General features: G+C 49.2%; 1 protein-coding gene across 1 annotated transcript in view; it reads left to right on the forward strand.

Moving 5' to 3' along the window:
• The first annotated feature begins 3,506 nt into the window (after window positions 1-3,506).
• The window catches only part of RGS19 (regulator of G protein signaling 19), a 30,772-nt gene continuing 19,871 nt past the window's right edge, over window positions 3,507-14,407 (forward strand). Inside the window, exons 1-3 of the mRNA XM_050918744.1 lie at window positions 3,507-3,690; window positions 6,528-6,744; window positions 6,833-6,952. The gene's annotated coding sequence lies outside the window, so the exon portion shown is untranslated. The remainder of the gene's footprint in view (window positions 3,691-6,527; window positions 6,745-6,832; window positions 6,953-14,407) is intronic.

The following is a 14,407-nucleotide window of genomic DNA, read 5'->3' on the forward strand; positions in this document are numbered from 1 at the left end:
TGCCTTCTTCTCATAGGTCAGGTTCTCTAAACTTTGTACTATGTTTGTTGCTCTCCTCTGGATGTTTGCAGTCCCTGTTGTGTTGATTAGTTACGTAGTTTTGACCAGTATTCTTGCTTAAATTGTATTTAACAAAGTGTTCACTGCTGAGAAAGCTCTACTGCTGATGAGAAAGTGAAAGGGCTTTAGAGTCTTGGCCCAATCAAAATTTACTCTTGGATATGAGTGAATAGTCATGGGGAAACATGTTCCACTGTTGGCTCAGCTCTGATGCCACATGCCCATTTTGGGTAGGATTGACCTCCTTGGCTCCCCCTTCCCCTAAAGCAAGCTCTGTCCCAGTGCCTGGGTCGTTAGGTGAAAAGAGGGGGCAGCAAGAGAGGCTGGAGGTACAGGTGGAAATAACACCCATTCTTTATCACCAGCAATGACTGGAAATAACTTGGTCCTCTCCTTCTTTTCTGGTTAAGGCCTAGGCCTCCGTCCAACCCCGAGTTTAAAATAAGTGTCTGCCTTTTAGTTTGTGTTCTGGGATGCCAGCACAATTGTTGGATGGTAAAAAGGTCCTATAAAACTCTCTCTCTTCTCCCACCAGCTGCACAGACTCATTTGCATTTGTTGCTGGAAGCTGAATTTATAAGAGTGATGAAATGCAGAGGGGAAATTAACAATACTGCTTTGCACTCCAATAGGATTGGTCATATGGGGATCTCAAAGCACCTCAAAAGGAATTAGGCTTCATCGCTCAACTTGTGAGGTAGGGATGCATTACTCCCCGCTAAGAAATGAGGGGAGGTGGAGGCTCGGAGAGTTTACATGATCACTAAGGGTCAGAAACTTGAGTGACGCTTCACGGGGCTGGGGGCAGAATGGTGGATGGGGGCTTGCATGGATCACTGACAAGCTACTATTCCTGAGGTGCATGGCTGTCATGGCTGTGTAGGGAAAGGCAGCCCCTTGAGTAGCTTGGTCCCTGTTCGTGGTGGGCTTTGAAGATCAGAGCCTGGCCCTTGGACGGGTTTGGGTATTAGTTGGGGACCCCTTGCATGACAGCAGCGTGGCAATGATGGGTTCCTATTCTGGGCCGTTAGTTGGAGTTCCTGTCCGCTAAGGATTGGAGGAGAACAGCGCGACCCAAAGGCAGCACCGTTGCCCCAAGCAGCCAAGAAGGTGCAGCACGCTGGGTTTCTCTCCTGCGGGCTGGCCTGTAAGTGTCTGGTATGTTTTCAAGCCCCACCTTCTATTCTTTTTTAAACTAGATTGCTGAAGAAAAATACCAATCCTAATAATAGCTCGTACAACTTCCTGTACCGCTGCCAGGTAGCAAGTGCAGGGTGCCGAGGCTGTGAGATAGCCGTCGCGGTGCGGGGTGCCGTCGTCTGAGTAGGCAGAGCGCTGTTGGCTGCGCTGAGACATGCCAGGTGTTTCAGAGAGCGTCTTTGGGAGTCCCTCTGGAGCAGTGGTTCTCATAGGTCAGGTTCTCTAAACATTGTTTGCAGCTACCTGTGTGTTATGTGGGCCGCACAATAGCTCTACTACCTGTCTGTCTCTGAGGATATCACATGGGCCGCACGTGGCCATGGGCCCCGGGTTGAGAACCAGTGCTCTAGAGCCTGGAGTGTTCTAACTGCTGCACCCTGTCCCACAGCAAACGGGCTTCACCAGCATGAATTTTGTCATCATATGGGATTTCTTTCTCCTCCCCCCTCCCTTAAATTGACTCACTCAGTTTCCAAGCGCTGTGGCTTCTCTGTCTTTAAAGCATCAAGTCCAGTCCCAGAGTAGTGTTACAAAATAACCTAGGGCCGAGTCCAGCGACCTTCTGCCCGCTCCATTCGTTTCACTGTGGGACCGCTCTCTGAGTGCCTGGAAGATGGGCCCTTCCTGTGTTGCTCAGCTCCGGGTAATCTGACTGCTGCGAGAGGATCGGAGGAGAGGGACAGTTCCTGTGCAAACGGCAAGAGCACGTGGGACTGATCTGAAGAGCAAATGCAGCATTTTGCTGCCTATAGGTGCAGGGTGAGCGAACTTAATCAAGCTGCCCTGAGTGCACACATGTCTCTGAGCCTGGTTATGTTACCTGATGCCACAAGTTAGCAAGTAAGCAAACAGGCATTTTGACTGGAGTGTTGAGAACTCTTCTCCCTAGGGTATGGCATAACACCCCCCCCCCCCACACACACACACACACCCTTTATTGTACAGTGCAAATTGGTGTGAAGAGCATAGCTGAAAGTCGTGGAAATCCTGCGTGGGAGGCCGTTCAGTGGTCGGTAGAGAGGTCTTGGGGAAACCCTGCTGCTAACTTGTGTGACTTGGGGCATGTCACTTAATGTCTATGAGTCTTTGCTGCCCAATCTGTGTGCAGGGGACACTACCAGCCCCTTTGGCAAAGTGCACTGAGATCCTTGGATTGAGAGCCCGGGATTGCAGGAATGCGCTCTGCTTGGGGACCGCATGTCAGTCTCGTTCAAAAACATCAGCCAGTATCATCGACTCATAGGGTTAGACAGGACCACAAGGGGCATCTAGCTAGTTTAACCCCCTGCCAACATGCAGGATTTGTTGTGTCTAAAAATATATAGACTGCAGCTGCCCAGCTTACATAGCAGTTTAATGGCGGAGCATAATACACCGGTGCTTTGTAATCTGCAAGGGCTTCCCGCCCAGTTCTGGGTGAAATTCAAGAAGCTGACTTTGCTTTATAAAGGTCTAAACTGGGTCCGGGTTGCTATAGAAACTGGTGATTCCCCTCATGTTCCGGCCCCACACGCTGTGGGGGAAGACCCTCTGTTCCAGAATTTCCCCTGACTTGATCTAAAAGAGTGCAGATTTGCTGATGGTCCAGGCACCTTGAGAAGGCTATTCGTACAGGCTCTTCCTACGGGCCAGAGGGTAAAAGAGGAAGGTTCTTTTTGTTTTGTTTTGTTTTTTGCTGCCGGGAGGGCGGAGGACGAATCTGCTAGTGGCGTGGGCATTTTGTCAGTGTGATGTTTTTTTTCTCCCTCCTCTGTTAGTATGTGTTCAAAACGCACTTAGCAAGAGCACTAGGTGCACAGTGTAAAACTGAAAGCATTGCAGAGTGGTCGTCCGGGATCTTCAATCTGTCAGTCCTTGGAACTCTTGTGAGTTGCTGTTTCTTTCATGTGAATGCAAGGGTTTGCGGATTGCCACAGTGTGAACTTGTGAAGTCTGACTGTCCAGCTGTTTGCCGCTTATGGTGTTTCCTTTGTTAGCACTCAAGGTGTCAGCGTTTTGAATCAGAGTCTGTCACCCACACATGTAATTTCAACTTCTCCTGCATCCTGCAGTGAGTCTGGTGTTGACCTCAGGCCTAGCTCTGTAAAAGGTCATGACACACCAAGACTGAAGAAGGTTATAGAACAATACAGCTTCAGTTGCTTTAGTGTAGTAACCGACTTCAGATGGGGTTAGAACTAGACTTCAGATTGGGCTGTAATGGGTGATAAGGAGAGGGTGTGTCCTGCATGGATCCTGTTGGCAGAGATAATAGTCTGGGATCGTTGGTGGCAGTGCCTGCAGGCGAGAGCTGCGCGGAGCTGCTTGCGCTCCTCTGCGTAGGAGCCAGACCTGCTGACGACTTCCAAGGCACAGCGGTCCGCAGTGCCAGGAGAGGCAGGAAGCCTGCCTCTGCACCCCAGCTGCACCGCTGACCGGGAGCCATCTGAGGTAAGCTCCAAACCCGCATCTCAATCCCCTGCCCCAAACCTGAGCCCCTTCCTGCACCCCAACCCCTCATCCCCAGCACCACCCCAGAATCCACACCTCCAACCCAGAGCCCTGACCCCTTCCCGCACTCCTGTCCCAGTGCAGAGCCCCCTCCCACACCCTGAACCCCTCATCCCCAGCTCCATTGGGTCGTGGGCATCAGCAGTTTTCTTCAATGGGTCACCAGAAAAAAAGTTTGAAAACCGCTGCTTTAAATGGATGTTCTGATGTTTAGCAGAAACAGCCAGGGAAGTCCTGGAAACCCACACGAAAGGCAGTGAGATTCATGCTTATCATACACCGGCAAAAAAATAGGTGTCCTCTAGGAGAAGTCCTTCTTTAAACACTGCTGCTTTCCTCTGGGGGTGGGAGGGGGACAGTGGTTCATCTGGTCCCTCCCCTGTGTAAACAGTGGTTGGTGATGTAGGAAGCGGGTCTCTGCTGGCTTGAATTGAGGGAGCCACTGTTACAACTTTCCAGGCACATTCTCTGGAGCTCCACTCCCCTGGGTTGTGTCTCATCCATTATTCCTTTGTTTTACACCATGTGGTCTGTGTGACAGGCTGGGGAATTCAGTTGTCTGGCCAAAGTCTCAGTTCCCTCCTCTTCTGCCCCACACCAGCTAGTTCAGGAGTGTCCTGCTTCTCTCTTAGGGCTGGCCTACGCTTAAAACATTGTAGGCCGACATAGCTACATCGGTCAGGGATGGAGAAAATCCACCCCCTGACCAGTGTCACTCTTCCGACCTAACCCTCCTTGTAGACACAGATAGGTTGATGGATGAATGCTTCTGTCAACCAAGCTACCGTTGCCCAGGGAGGTAAAGTTTCTACACTGACAGAAAACCCCTTCTGTGTACGTTGCGTCTCCATGATGGAGTTAAGCCAGCATAACCACGGCGACGTAGCTGTGCTGGTACAATCTCCATACTGTAGACATACTCTGAGTGGCATCTCTTTGGGAAGAGAAGCAGGAGCATACTTGCCTTAAGGGGCAAGGACAGGCAGTGCCCTCCTGGGGGATGGGTGCGGCACTTTATGGCCTTGGGAAGGGAGGTGCCTTCTTGGCAAATGCGAGAATCGGGTGGGCCTAACCGGAAAGCTGTCACACTGAAAAGGGGAACCCCTGGTTTTCCGGCGCAGTGAAAGAGAATGACTTTGCAAAAGGAACCCTCTGTCTGAACAGCTTGCCTGGGCTGAGCTGTGGGATGGCTGCTGTCAAGCTGGTTTGGGTCTTAAGTGCATGGGTGTGTCATGGAGTAGAGGGGAGATAACTGGCCTTTGTGCTCCCTTGCCCCCTTTTGAAGCTGAAGAAAACAGCTGGTGTTAGGCCTTGCACTTGACTGATAACCCAGTGGTGCTTCAGCTGCGGCAGGTACTCTCCAAGCACGGGCACCTAGAGATCTGGAGAATCAGCCCAGTTTTTCCTTTGGCTATTCAGATCAGGACACTACTCCCCAGCACACTCCCACCCTGTTAATCTCATCGCTCAGGGGCCCCTACTCCAGAAAAGCTTTAGATATACCATGTCCCATGCGCTCTCCTGCTCACAAGCCTCTCTGTCATTCACTTTAATTTGAATTCCGTTTTTGCCCGTTGTGCTGTGGGATTGCTTCTTCCCAGTACTAACTGAAAAATGGGGTTTGGTTGGTGCTGGCATTTGAGGGTGTCCCTCTGGGTATGCCTCCCCCTCTGGAAAATGCTGGAATTGGTGACATCAGCAGAGTAGGTGAAGCCCAGGCGTGGCAATCTCAAATCAGTTTTCACTCTGCTTGGGTTAACACTCTGGGTGCAGAGGTCTCAGCTGGTGACAATGCGTGGAGCATTTCATTGAAAAAAGGAAACTGAGGTTGCATTTCTGATCGTGTTTTACTTTGTGAGTCAGTCTTCACCAGAAAACCCAAAAGAACCCACCTTACTTTGTTGTAAAGCGGGAATGGCGCCTCCTCGGTTATCCACAGGGAACAATTTGTAACTCAGCACTCAGATCAGTATGGGATGAATCAGAAAGTGACAGCCCTTTGCATAGGCTGAGAACAAAGTTCTTTCACTCTTGTTGGTAACGGGTGCTTTACGTGAGAGACCCTTGATTCATGACTGCAGCTGAGAGTGACAGAAGGTTAGAAGCAGTATCGCACGCCTAGCTGTTAGGTGTGCTGCTTGTGGAAGGGACAGGCAAGGTATAAGTGATGTATAAGGTATGTTCAGGCTGAAAATTTGGCTCTTACAAGTTACCCTGGCTTGTTACTGGAAAAGTGGCCATGTGACAACCAGAGGCCTGTGCTGATCATTCAATAATGGCCATTCCAGGAGAGGAAAATCAGCATATCATTAACCCTATTAATACTGGTGCATCCTCAGCAGCTGTTTTGCTGTAGTAAATCAATTTTACCAGCAGGAATGCCAGAACGTTCCAGGTATTTCCAGCAAGCACTAAACTTGTGAGTCTGTGGGTCAGATCAGGTGGGGGCAACTTCTCGATTGTTCTTGGTTTCCAGTTGTTGGGGGTGTTAAGCTCTCAAGCATAACACATTGCTTTTAGCTTAAATGGCAGAAACTCTTGGGAAGTTTCTTGTGCATCACAGGGTGTTCTTATCTCAGAGTATCTGTCTTTGTAGCTATGCCCATAGCTGGCTATGCAGTGACAGTCTGTGTCAGATGTGGGAGCACAACCCTCAGCCTTCTGAGGTGCTTGAAGTGGGAAGAAGAGATGATGGTGAAATGCTAGTGAAGTAAGTTTTGCACCATTCCTGTCCTTGATTTTGATCAGTGCTGTTTTTTTACCATCATCCTTCCTAGGAAAAGCGAAAACTCAGGCAGTAATTCCATCGGGGTATATATCTTTACACTCCCCAGTAAAACATTTGTCTAGTAAACATAAGAAACACAAGCTCTGAGTTTCCTGGACCACGTCAACACAGATGGGAGCAATCCGGGGACGGGCCAGTCAGCTTTCACTCTGCACAGGAAGGCTCACCGGAGAGGAGAACTCATTGATGGTGCTTTCCCAAAAAAGGTCTGAACTCTTCATTTGATTCTGCCACTTCCCTTGCCACTCCCTTTCCTGTTAGAGGAGGTACTCAGTTTTTTATTCCTTTCTTCAGATCTGCACGTCTGTTTAAATGCTTCACGTAAACTGAGATGCTGTATCAAGAACTGTAGCTGGGCTGCTGCTGGAGGGGCACGCAGAATGGCTAGATTGAAGGTTTCCATCCACAGAACAGGTATAGCAGTGGTACAGGCGTCTCCTTTGCTGCTTTGCTAAATTGATTCAAAACACCCACCAGATTCTCTGGTCTGGGCGAGCTGTGCTCAGCACAGGATCAGAGAGGAGCAGGGGAAGGTAGCTTTACATCCTCTTTGCAGCTCCCCACCCCAGCTAACATAATTTAGGGCAGTAACAGGCCTGCTGTCTTGTTCTTAGCTGTATGTGATATGTGACATGCATCTGAGGAAGTGGGTATTCACCCACGAAAGCTCATGCTCCAAAATGTCTGTTAGTCTATAAGGTGCCACAGGATTCTTTGCTGCTTTTACAGATCCAGACTAACACGGCTACTCCTCTGATACTGTGATATGTGTGTGTGTCTTGTTTAATAAGACTGAGACTTTTCAGCTTGGGAAAGAGATGGCTAAGGGGGGATATGATAGAGGTCTATAAAATCATGATGGGTGTGGAGAAAGTAAATAAGGAAGTGTTATTTACTGCTCACAACACACAAGAACTAGGGGGGTCACCAAATGAAATTAATAGGCAGCAGGTTTAAAACAAAGCAAAGGAAGTATTTCTTCACACAACGCACTGTCAAGCTGTGGAACTCTTTGTGAGAGAACGTTGTGAAGGCCAAGATTATAACGGATTGAAAAAGAATCAGATACATTCATGGAGCAGCAGTGCTCCTTTAGCATGTGTGTTAAGGCTGCGGGTATGCCCAGTGTCATAGGTTCCCAGCTGGTGTCGAGGCAGCCAGCCGCCCTCTGGGGTCTAGGGATGGAAGCCCACATGGCAGAGGTCCAGGGGAGGGGTCTGGCCTGCCACTGCCCTGCCATCCGGCCCCTGCAGCCCAGGTTACACATTGTGGGCCGCATTTGTGGCCCGCAATGTGTAATATGTTGAGAACCACTGTCATAGAGGATAGGTCTATCAGTGGCTATTAGCCAGGATGGGCAGGGATGGTGTCCCTCTGTTTGCCAGGAGCTGGGAATGGGTGACAGGGGATGGATCACTTGATGATTCCCTATTCTGTTCCCTGTGGGCCCCCTGGCATTGGCCACTGTTGGAAGACAGGGTATGGGGCTGGATGGACCTTTGGTCTGACCCAATATGGCTGTTCTTATGTCATGACTGTGTTGGGAGGTGGCTCTGGATCGCTGAGATTTAAAGGGGCAGACCTCAAGAAGCCAATTTCCCAGCTGCTTTACACAAAGAGACTGAGAATCAGACCTAACCACCACTAGCAACAAGGAGGGTGCAAATCACTCTCTGTGCCCATCCAAACCTTGGTGCCTCCAAAGCTATCAAGCTTATTTCAGATAGAGCACTGAGCAGCTAGCACTTGTAATGACTTGTGCTCAGAACTCAACTTGGGGCTGAGGTTTGAACCAACAACCTGGGGAGGGGAGAAGGGCTGTTTGATCTCATGACTGCTCTTTGGAAGCACCCATTCCCTCCTCTAGATCGTTTAGAATTAAGTGCGCTCTCTTGTCTCGTGCAGTACTGCAGGAGCCCGGAATGTGCAGGACTCGCTCTTAAAATATCACTTTATTAGAGATTTCCCATGTGATAACACCTCGTATGGCCTGTCCTCATGTGAAATCCTGCCTGGCAGATAAAATCAGCCCAAAACTTTTCAGCTCGGCCACCTCTCAGTTTCCTCTTGGTAACCCCCTAAGTTCTCACACTCTCTCTGTTCATGTGACACCTTAAGGTGATACTTCGATCCACTTTTATTCTAAGTGTAGTTTCTCCCTTCCTACTTAACTTGGTAGACTGATTGTTAGTGTCTGTTGATCCAGGATTGCGAACGTCGTAGATAGCAACTGTGTGCTCTTTGGTGCCAATCTAGGAGTCTACCCCAAGCCATAAAATATAGATGGAGGGTGTGTGGGTGCCATATTAAGTTTATTTCAGTCTACAGTTACCACCTTTGTCATTTTCTCTGGGACAACCTGATGTCATGACTGCACTGATGCCTCGCAGAGTGATGTTTCAGTGCATCAAAACATCAGTGTGTTGTAAAATGATGGTGACTTTGGAGGCAAATTTGCATCCTGCCAACAGTGTTTGTAGCTATATCCTGTTAAACAGGACAAACAGATCATCGAACAGACACCTGACTTAGCGGTAGTCTGCTGTGTGAATTTACAGGAAAATGCTCCATGGAAAGGCAGAACTCTGTTCTCATTTATCCGCTTCTAGTTAAAAAAAAAATACACAATTTTTCTATACAGTTTTTTTTCTCTGTATTGTTCAAAAGTACAATTTTCTCTCCTGATGAAATTAAAATTAACATGGCTTTTGTATGTCTCTGTCTGTGCCCCAGACGCTTCTGTGTTAGAGGTACGAATGCGGACACGTGTGGCACCAGTGTTCGTTGTTTGGGAAGCTCACACATTGTATTTGTATCCCAGGGAAAACTGTGGCTCTCAGTGGTAGCAGTCGACTTTGAATTTTTAAATTGTAAAGACCTGCCCTCTCTAGGCTTTAAAAATGATGAGGGGTCAGTGTCAAGGTCCCGTTTGCACCCAGACTTCATTAAAAACATTTTCCACCTATGACCCCTTTATTCCCTTTTATTACTGATGACCAAGATGAGATACAGACCCAGATGTCCCAGTTCAGGTGCACAGTTACTGTGACTACCAATGCAGAATGTGCAGTTGTTCATACAAAATGTATCTAACTAGCCATTTGGCTGCACCCTTAAGTCACTTTGCAAATGTATGTGTGGTAACAGCTCACCCAAATTCAGCATGCAGTTGTATGTGTGCCTTGCAAAGACAGTTACATGCCCAAGTCCCACGCTGTTATGTTTCAAATGTACTTTCTACTCCCAGAGCTGTGGGCAGGGGCACCCTTTAGTGTGGACTTTTGAAGACCAAAACTGAAATTCATAAACTCCTGAAAATCTGTTCCAGAGACACGCATACATGCACACACTCTCCTTCTCCTCTTCACACTTCAGAATTTCTGGCATCAGAATTGGGCCCTCAGCAGTGAATTCTGATGCTCACTGTCACTAGATTCTGACATCCCTGAGACCAGGGGACCATGGCAGAGCAAGGGTATGAGAGGCAGAAGGGGTGCTTTACAGACACTCCACTGGGTAGCTAGCACTGCTGTGACAAGGCTAGTTATGTTGGGCTTTGGGAAGCTTTGTCAGAAATGAGCAAGGGCCCCTTTAAGGGACGTTTTATTCTGTCTGCTTGGGAAATCTCCCTTGTTCAAGTCTTCCTCTTTTCAGAATTATCTCTCTCTGTCTCTTGCCCACAGTCTTCCCTCTCCTAGGCTCTTGAGACAAAGTATTTCAACTCCAACTGCTGGCATCAGCTAGCCTAGCTGAACTTCCTTCTGTGTGCTGTAGCGTGGCCTCTCTCTATGAATTGCACTAGTGTCTCTATGCACTGCTTAATATTGTGCCTTTTGCCAGCTCTGTGTAATACATCCATAAACACCCTGGAAAATATGTGCCGGCAATTGCTGTGAGAGGAGTTAACGCTCCAGCTGCATTGCAAAGCAAGATCCCTCCTTTCCCCTCTGATCCCCCACCCGTCAGGGGCTAGCCAGGTACACCGATCGACATTCGACATGATTCCAGATGCCACTGCTACCCTTCCAAATTCCATGTGATGGGGACAGAAGGGAATCTGGTTTGTCTCTATGTGATCTGACATGTTTAGTGCAATTTTTTCCTCCTCCAGGCCTTCTTCATCCCCAAATTTTCCCCTATCTTTATGTCCCATGCCACTCCCAGCAGCCATTATGCTTCTGCGCCGGGTGGGACTGTAACAGGGCTCCACTGAGAGCGAGTCAGTGCTGCCTCCGCAGGTGGCTTGAAAGGTTTCTTCTGAGCTGCCTAACGAAAGCAAATAATCATATTCTGCCCTCCAGGTGCAGCACAGTGTGACACAGGTCTGGAAGGAGTCTTGCATCGGCGTGAGCATTGCACGGGGCCACCAAGCCAGCCCTGTAAACCTGCCTCGTTGTACGAGCGTATGGGCTTCCCGATGCCCACAGAGGGGTTCCCAAAGACTTGTGCCTCCCTTGCGGATTACTCTGTTACAAACTGACCCGTTCGCTCCTGCGCCTGCTTTGACTTTCTAGGAACGTGGGGGTCTTGCATGGGAAGATTTTGCCAACAGCCCACTCTGTCAGCACGCGAGAGTAAAGCTAGTCCCAACCTCCCCACCAAACCCTACACTCGCCCCGCCTTTGTTGGTGAAAGAACCCTGATATCTTTTGACCAGCTCTGCTAGATGGAGCCACGTTTGTAGGCTGTAGCTTGTACATCGTGCAGCACAGAAGGGGTTAAATATACCATGACTCTCCTGCTAAAAAAAGTCCCTAATGCTTTTCAGTGTCTCTAAGACACTTTCCTCTTGGCTCTTATTAGCAGTGTTGTTTCTCAGTATCCCCAGGCCCTTCTTCACCCCATGTCGTCTAGTCAGGAAGCTCAGTTTTGAGTCCTACGATCCAACTGGTTTAGAACTGGCCTGAGCTGATCCTCGATTTACTGCACCAGCCCATGTACCTGTTCGGATATCAGCAAAGACGAAGCTTATCCTCCGTAAAACGCTCGCTTGCCATTACACCACTGATATGCCCAGACCCAATCGTGCTGACCAGTGTCATCTCCACATTTTTTTGTACTGCCTCCCTCTGTCTGTATCCATCTGTTATCTCTTCGCTTCTGCCTAGATTGTAAACTCCTTGGGGCAAGGGCCACCTTTTTGTTCTGGGTTTGTGCAACACCTAGCGCAATGGCCGTAACAGGGTTCCTGTGTGGCCACTGCAGTACTAATCATACTAAATGTATGTGAATTCTAAAAGTATGGACCTCCTAGTGGAAGAGTTGCACTCACCGTAGGCGTGCTCCCTCGTGGCTGGGTGGAGCGTGGCAGCTCTTCCGTGTCTGGTGCCCCCTGCTGATGCTCATGGCGGGCCAGCATTAGTCTGTCTCTTGTTGCGACTCGACCTTTTTAGCCAACGCACATTCTAATCTGACTTCTTCCAGGGTAACAAAGTCCGGAGTCCTTCCATTAGGTTTTTGTTCCTGACTCTGGGCCCTGTGGTCCTTACAGCCTCTCATCCCAGGGCCTCCAAAAGTCCTTGTCCCTTATATCAGAAGAGTTCATGCCACATTCCCCCATGGTGGGCAGGGGAACCAGGCCCTCCCACTATGCTGGAAAGCCAGAGACCCTTTACTGACTAGCTATGGTCTACACCGCCAGAGTCCTTGATGCTGCCTCCATTGACCCCATCTTTCTACCAGCCATATCCCCCACCTGCGGGCTTCTGTGAGCCAGTCCCCGGCAGCATTCCACCCATGGTCCTTCCACCAGAGAGTCCTACCCCTGCTCGGCTCCCTTCAGGGTCTCCCCTTGCTCCTGGGCTCAGTCTCTCCCTGCTTCTCCCAGACCCTCGCCTCAGGCCTCATGCAGGAGCCTGACCTGCTCTCTCTAGTCCCTTGAGGAACCGCCAACACAGCTTCCCTCAAGCTTCAGTTCAAACGCCCCTTAGGCGCAAGCTTCTCTCTGCCTTTCCCCCAAGAGAGGAAATTCCCAGCTGCTTCTCCCCTGGCTCTCCTCAGCTTTCCTGCCCACTGCCCGGTGCTTCTCCCCAGCCAGGTCTGATCATCATTTATGCTCACTGCCCTTGGGCTCAGGTTCTGGTTAACCAATGCAGGGTTTCTACAGCCCACCCCCCCACCCCCCCCCCCCCGCACACACACACACACACTCCTACGTCCCTCTCGGCCTCTGGTTCTACGTGGTTCGTCTCATTCACGAGCCCGAGAAGAGGGATCTCTGGAGAGCCCCGAATCCGAGAAGGGGGAGCCGATGAAAGGGATGATATGTGATTGCCCAGCATTCAGTTCATTGGTAGCTTTGGTTATTGCAGATGTAAACAGATGCCTATGCTAAAAACCATTGGCTTGAGTTAGCCCAGGAGGTTGAGAGGAGAGCAGAGCCCAGAAGGATCGAATGCTGTCTTCCCCTTTCTCTGCCTTTTCCCAATGGCATTCCTCTTCACACGCTCTCCAGCCACGGCGCTTTCCTCTCTATGCCCTGCACTCTGATGCACCCACACACCTCTGGGCCCACTGAGGAGTGGAGCTGGGCAGAGGCGTAGCTGATGAAGCCATTTTTAGGATTAAAGGGAAAGCTTTCCAAGTACTTGGGGTAGTCGGGTTTCCTTGTGTTTACTCTGTTCCTGCACATCATCCCATTTTGCTGTAATTAGAGTCTCTGAGCGCTGCATTCCTGCTGGGAGCTGCTACCCCGTTGGGAAGCAAGGATTTGTATTAGTGGATAATTACTTTTCTACAGCGTATTGAAGCTTTGACTTACTTATTGCATGTACCAAGGACAGGAAACCTGAGCAAGGTTGTCTATAAGGCGATACCCTATTTCCATTTGTTCGTGATTGTCAGCTTCCTTTTCCTTGGAACAATCAGGTTTCAAGAGTAGGGTCCGGGAGTTGTTTTTGGTAAAGCTTATTGAGTGATTGAGGCTGGGTTGCTGCTTGGATTTAGATGTTTGCAGCTTGAGTTCACTGTAAAATGAAACAGCAGCCATTGCAATGGGAAAGGTTCAGTCGACAAGCAAACCAAAAAGAGAGCAGCTTTCGAAGGTTGCCTGACTGCAAAACCCCCTTAAAGAGAAGCCGAGATTGCTGCAAAGCAGGTTAACAAGGTCACAGGCACTCTGCCAGCATTTGAAATCTAAAAATAGGTACATTTGAGGAGAGATATAGAGACGCTCCCTTTCAGCTCCAGTGAGATATATTGGACAGTGGAATTTCTTCAAAGGGCCGGGAGAGAAATGTATAAATATTGCTGCTAAAAATCAAATACAACAAAATTTGTGACTGACCCTTGTAAAGGAGGGTTGCTGCATTGTGTTTCCTGGGGCGTACAGAGTGCCTCGTGCAATTTGTCTAGATGTGTGCGAACGCACAAATTACACTCCATATTAATGCCCTGCTAGAAGATTTAGCTGGGGCATGTACACAGGGTAACAGCCCAGTGCAGCCAGCTGTAGAGAGACAGAGAGACGGGTGCTGTAAAGCACCATAACAGTGACAGGTCTGAAAAAATGCCCTCATGTAACATCCCAATTGACAAACAATTCTTATTATAACGGGGTGTCTCTCAAAGTGCAAAAGAGTGGACACACCACCGAGCTCACTCTCCATCCCCCATTCTTGCAGTCATCTTCCTGCTTTTCCACATGGTCCACAGCCATCAGCAATGAGACAGTTTCTCTGTCCAATCCTTTCTAAATCCTGCAGGCAGCCCTGTGTGAAATAGAGGGAAGGGAATGTAGAGAGACAACATAGACTAGTGGATAGCATGCACTGGGCTGGGAGTCAGGAGATGAGGATTCTATTCCCAGCTTTATCACTACTCTGTCGTGTGATATGGGCAAGTAACTTTGGCTCTCTGCTCCTGTTTCTC

This window comes from Gopherus flavomarginatus, chromosome 11 (assembly GCF_025201925.1).
Source record: "Gopherus flavomarginatus isolate rGopFla2 chromosome 11, rGopFla2.mat.asm, whole genome shotgun sequence".
Taxonomy (NCBI): domain Eukaryota; kingdom Metazoa; phylum Chordata; order Testudines; family Testudinidae; genus Gopherus; species Gopherus flavomarginatus.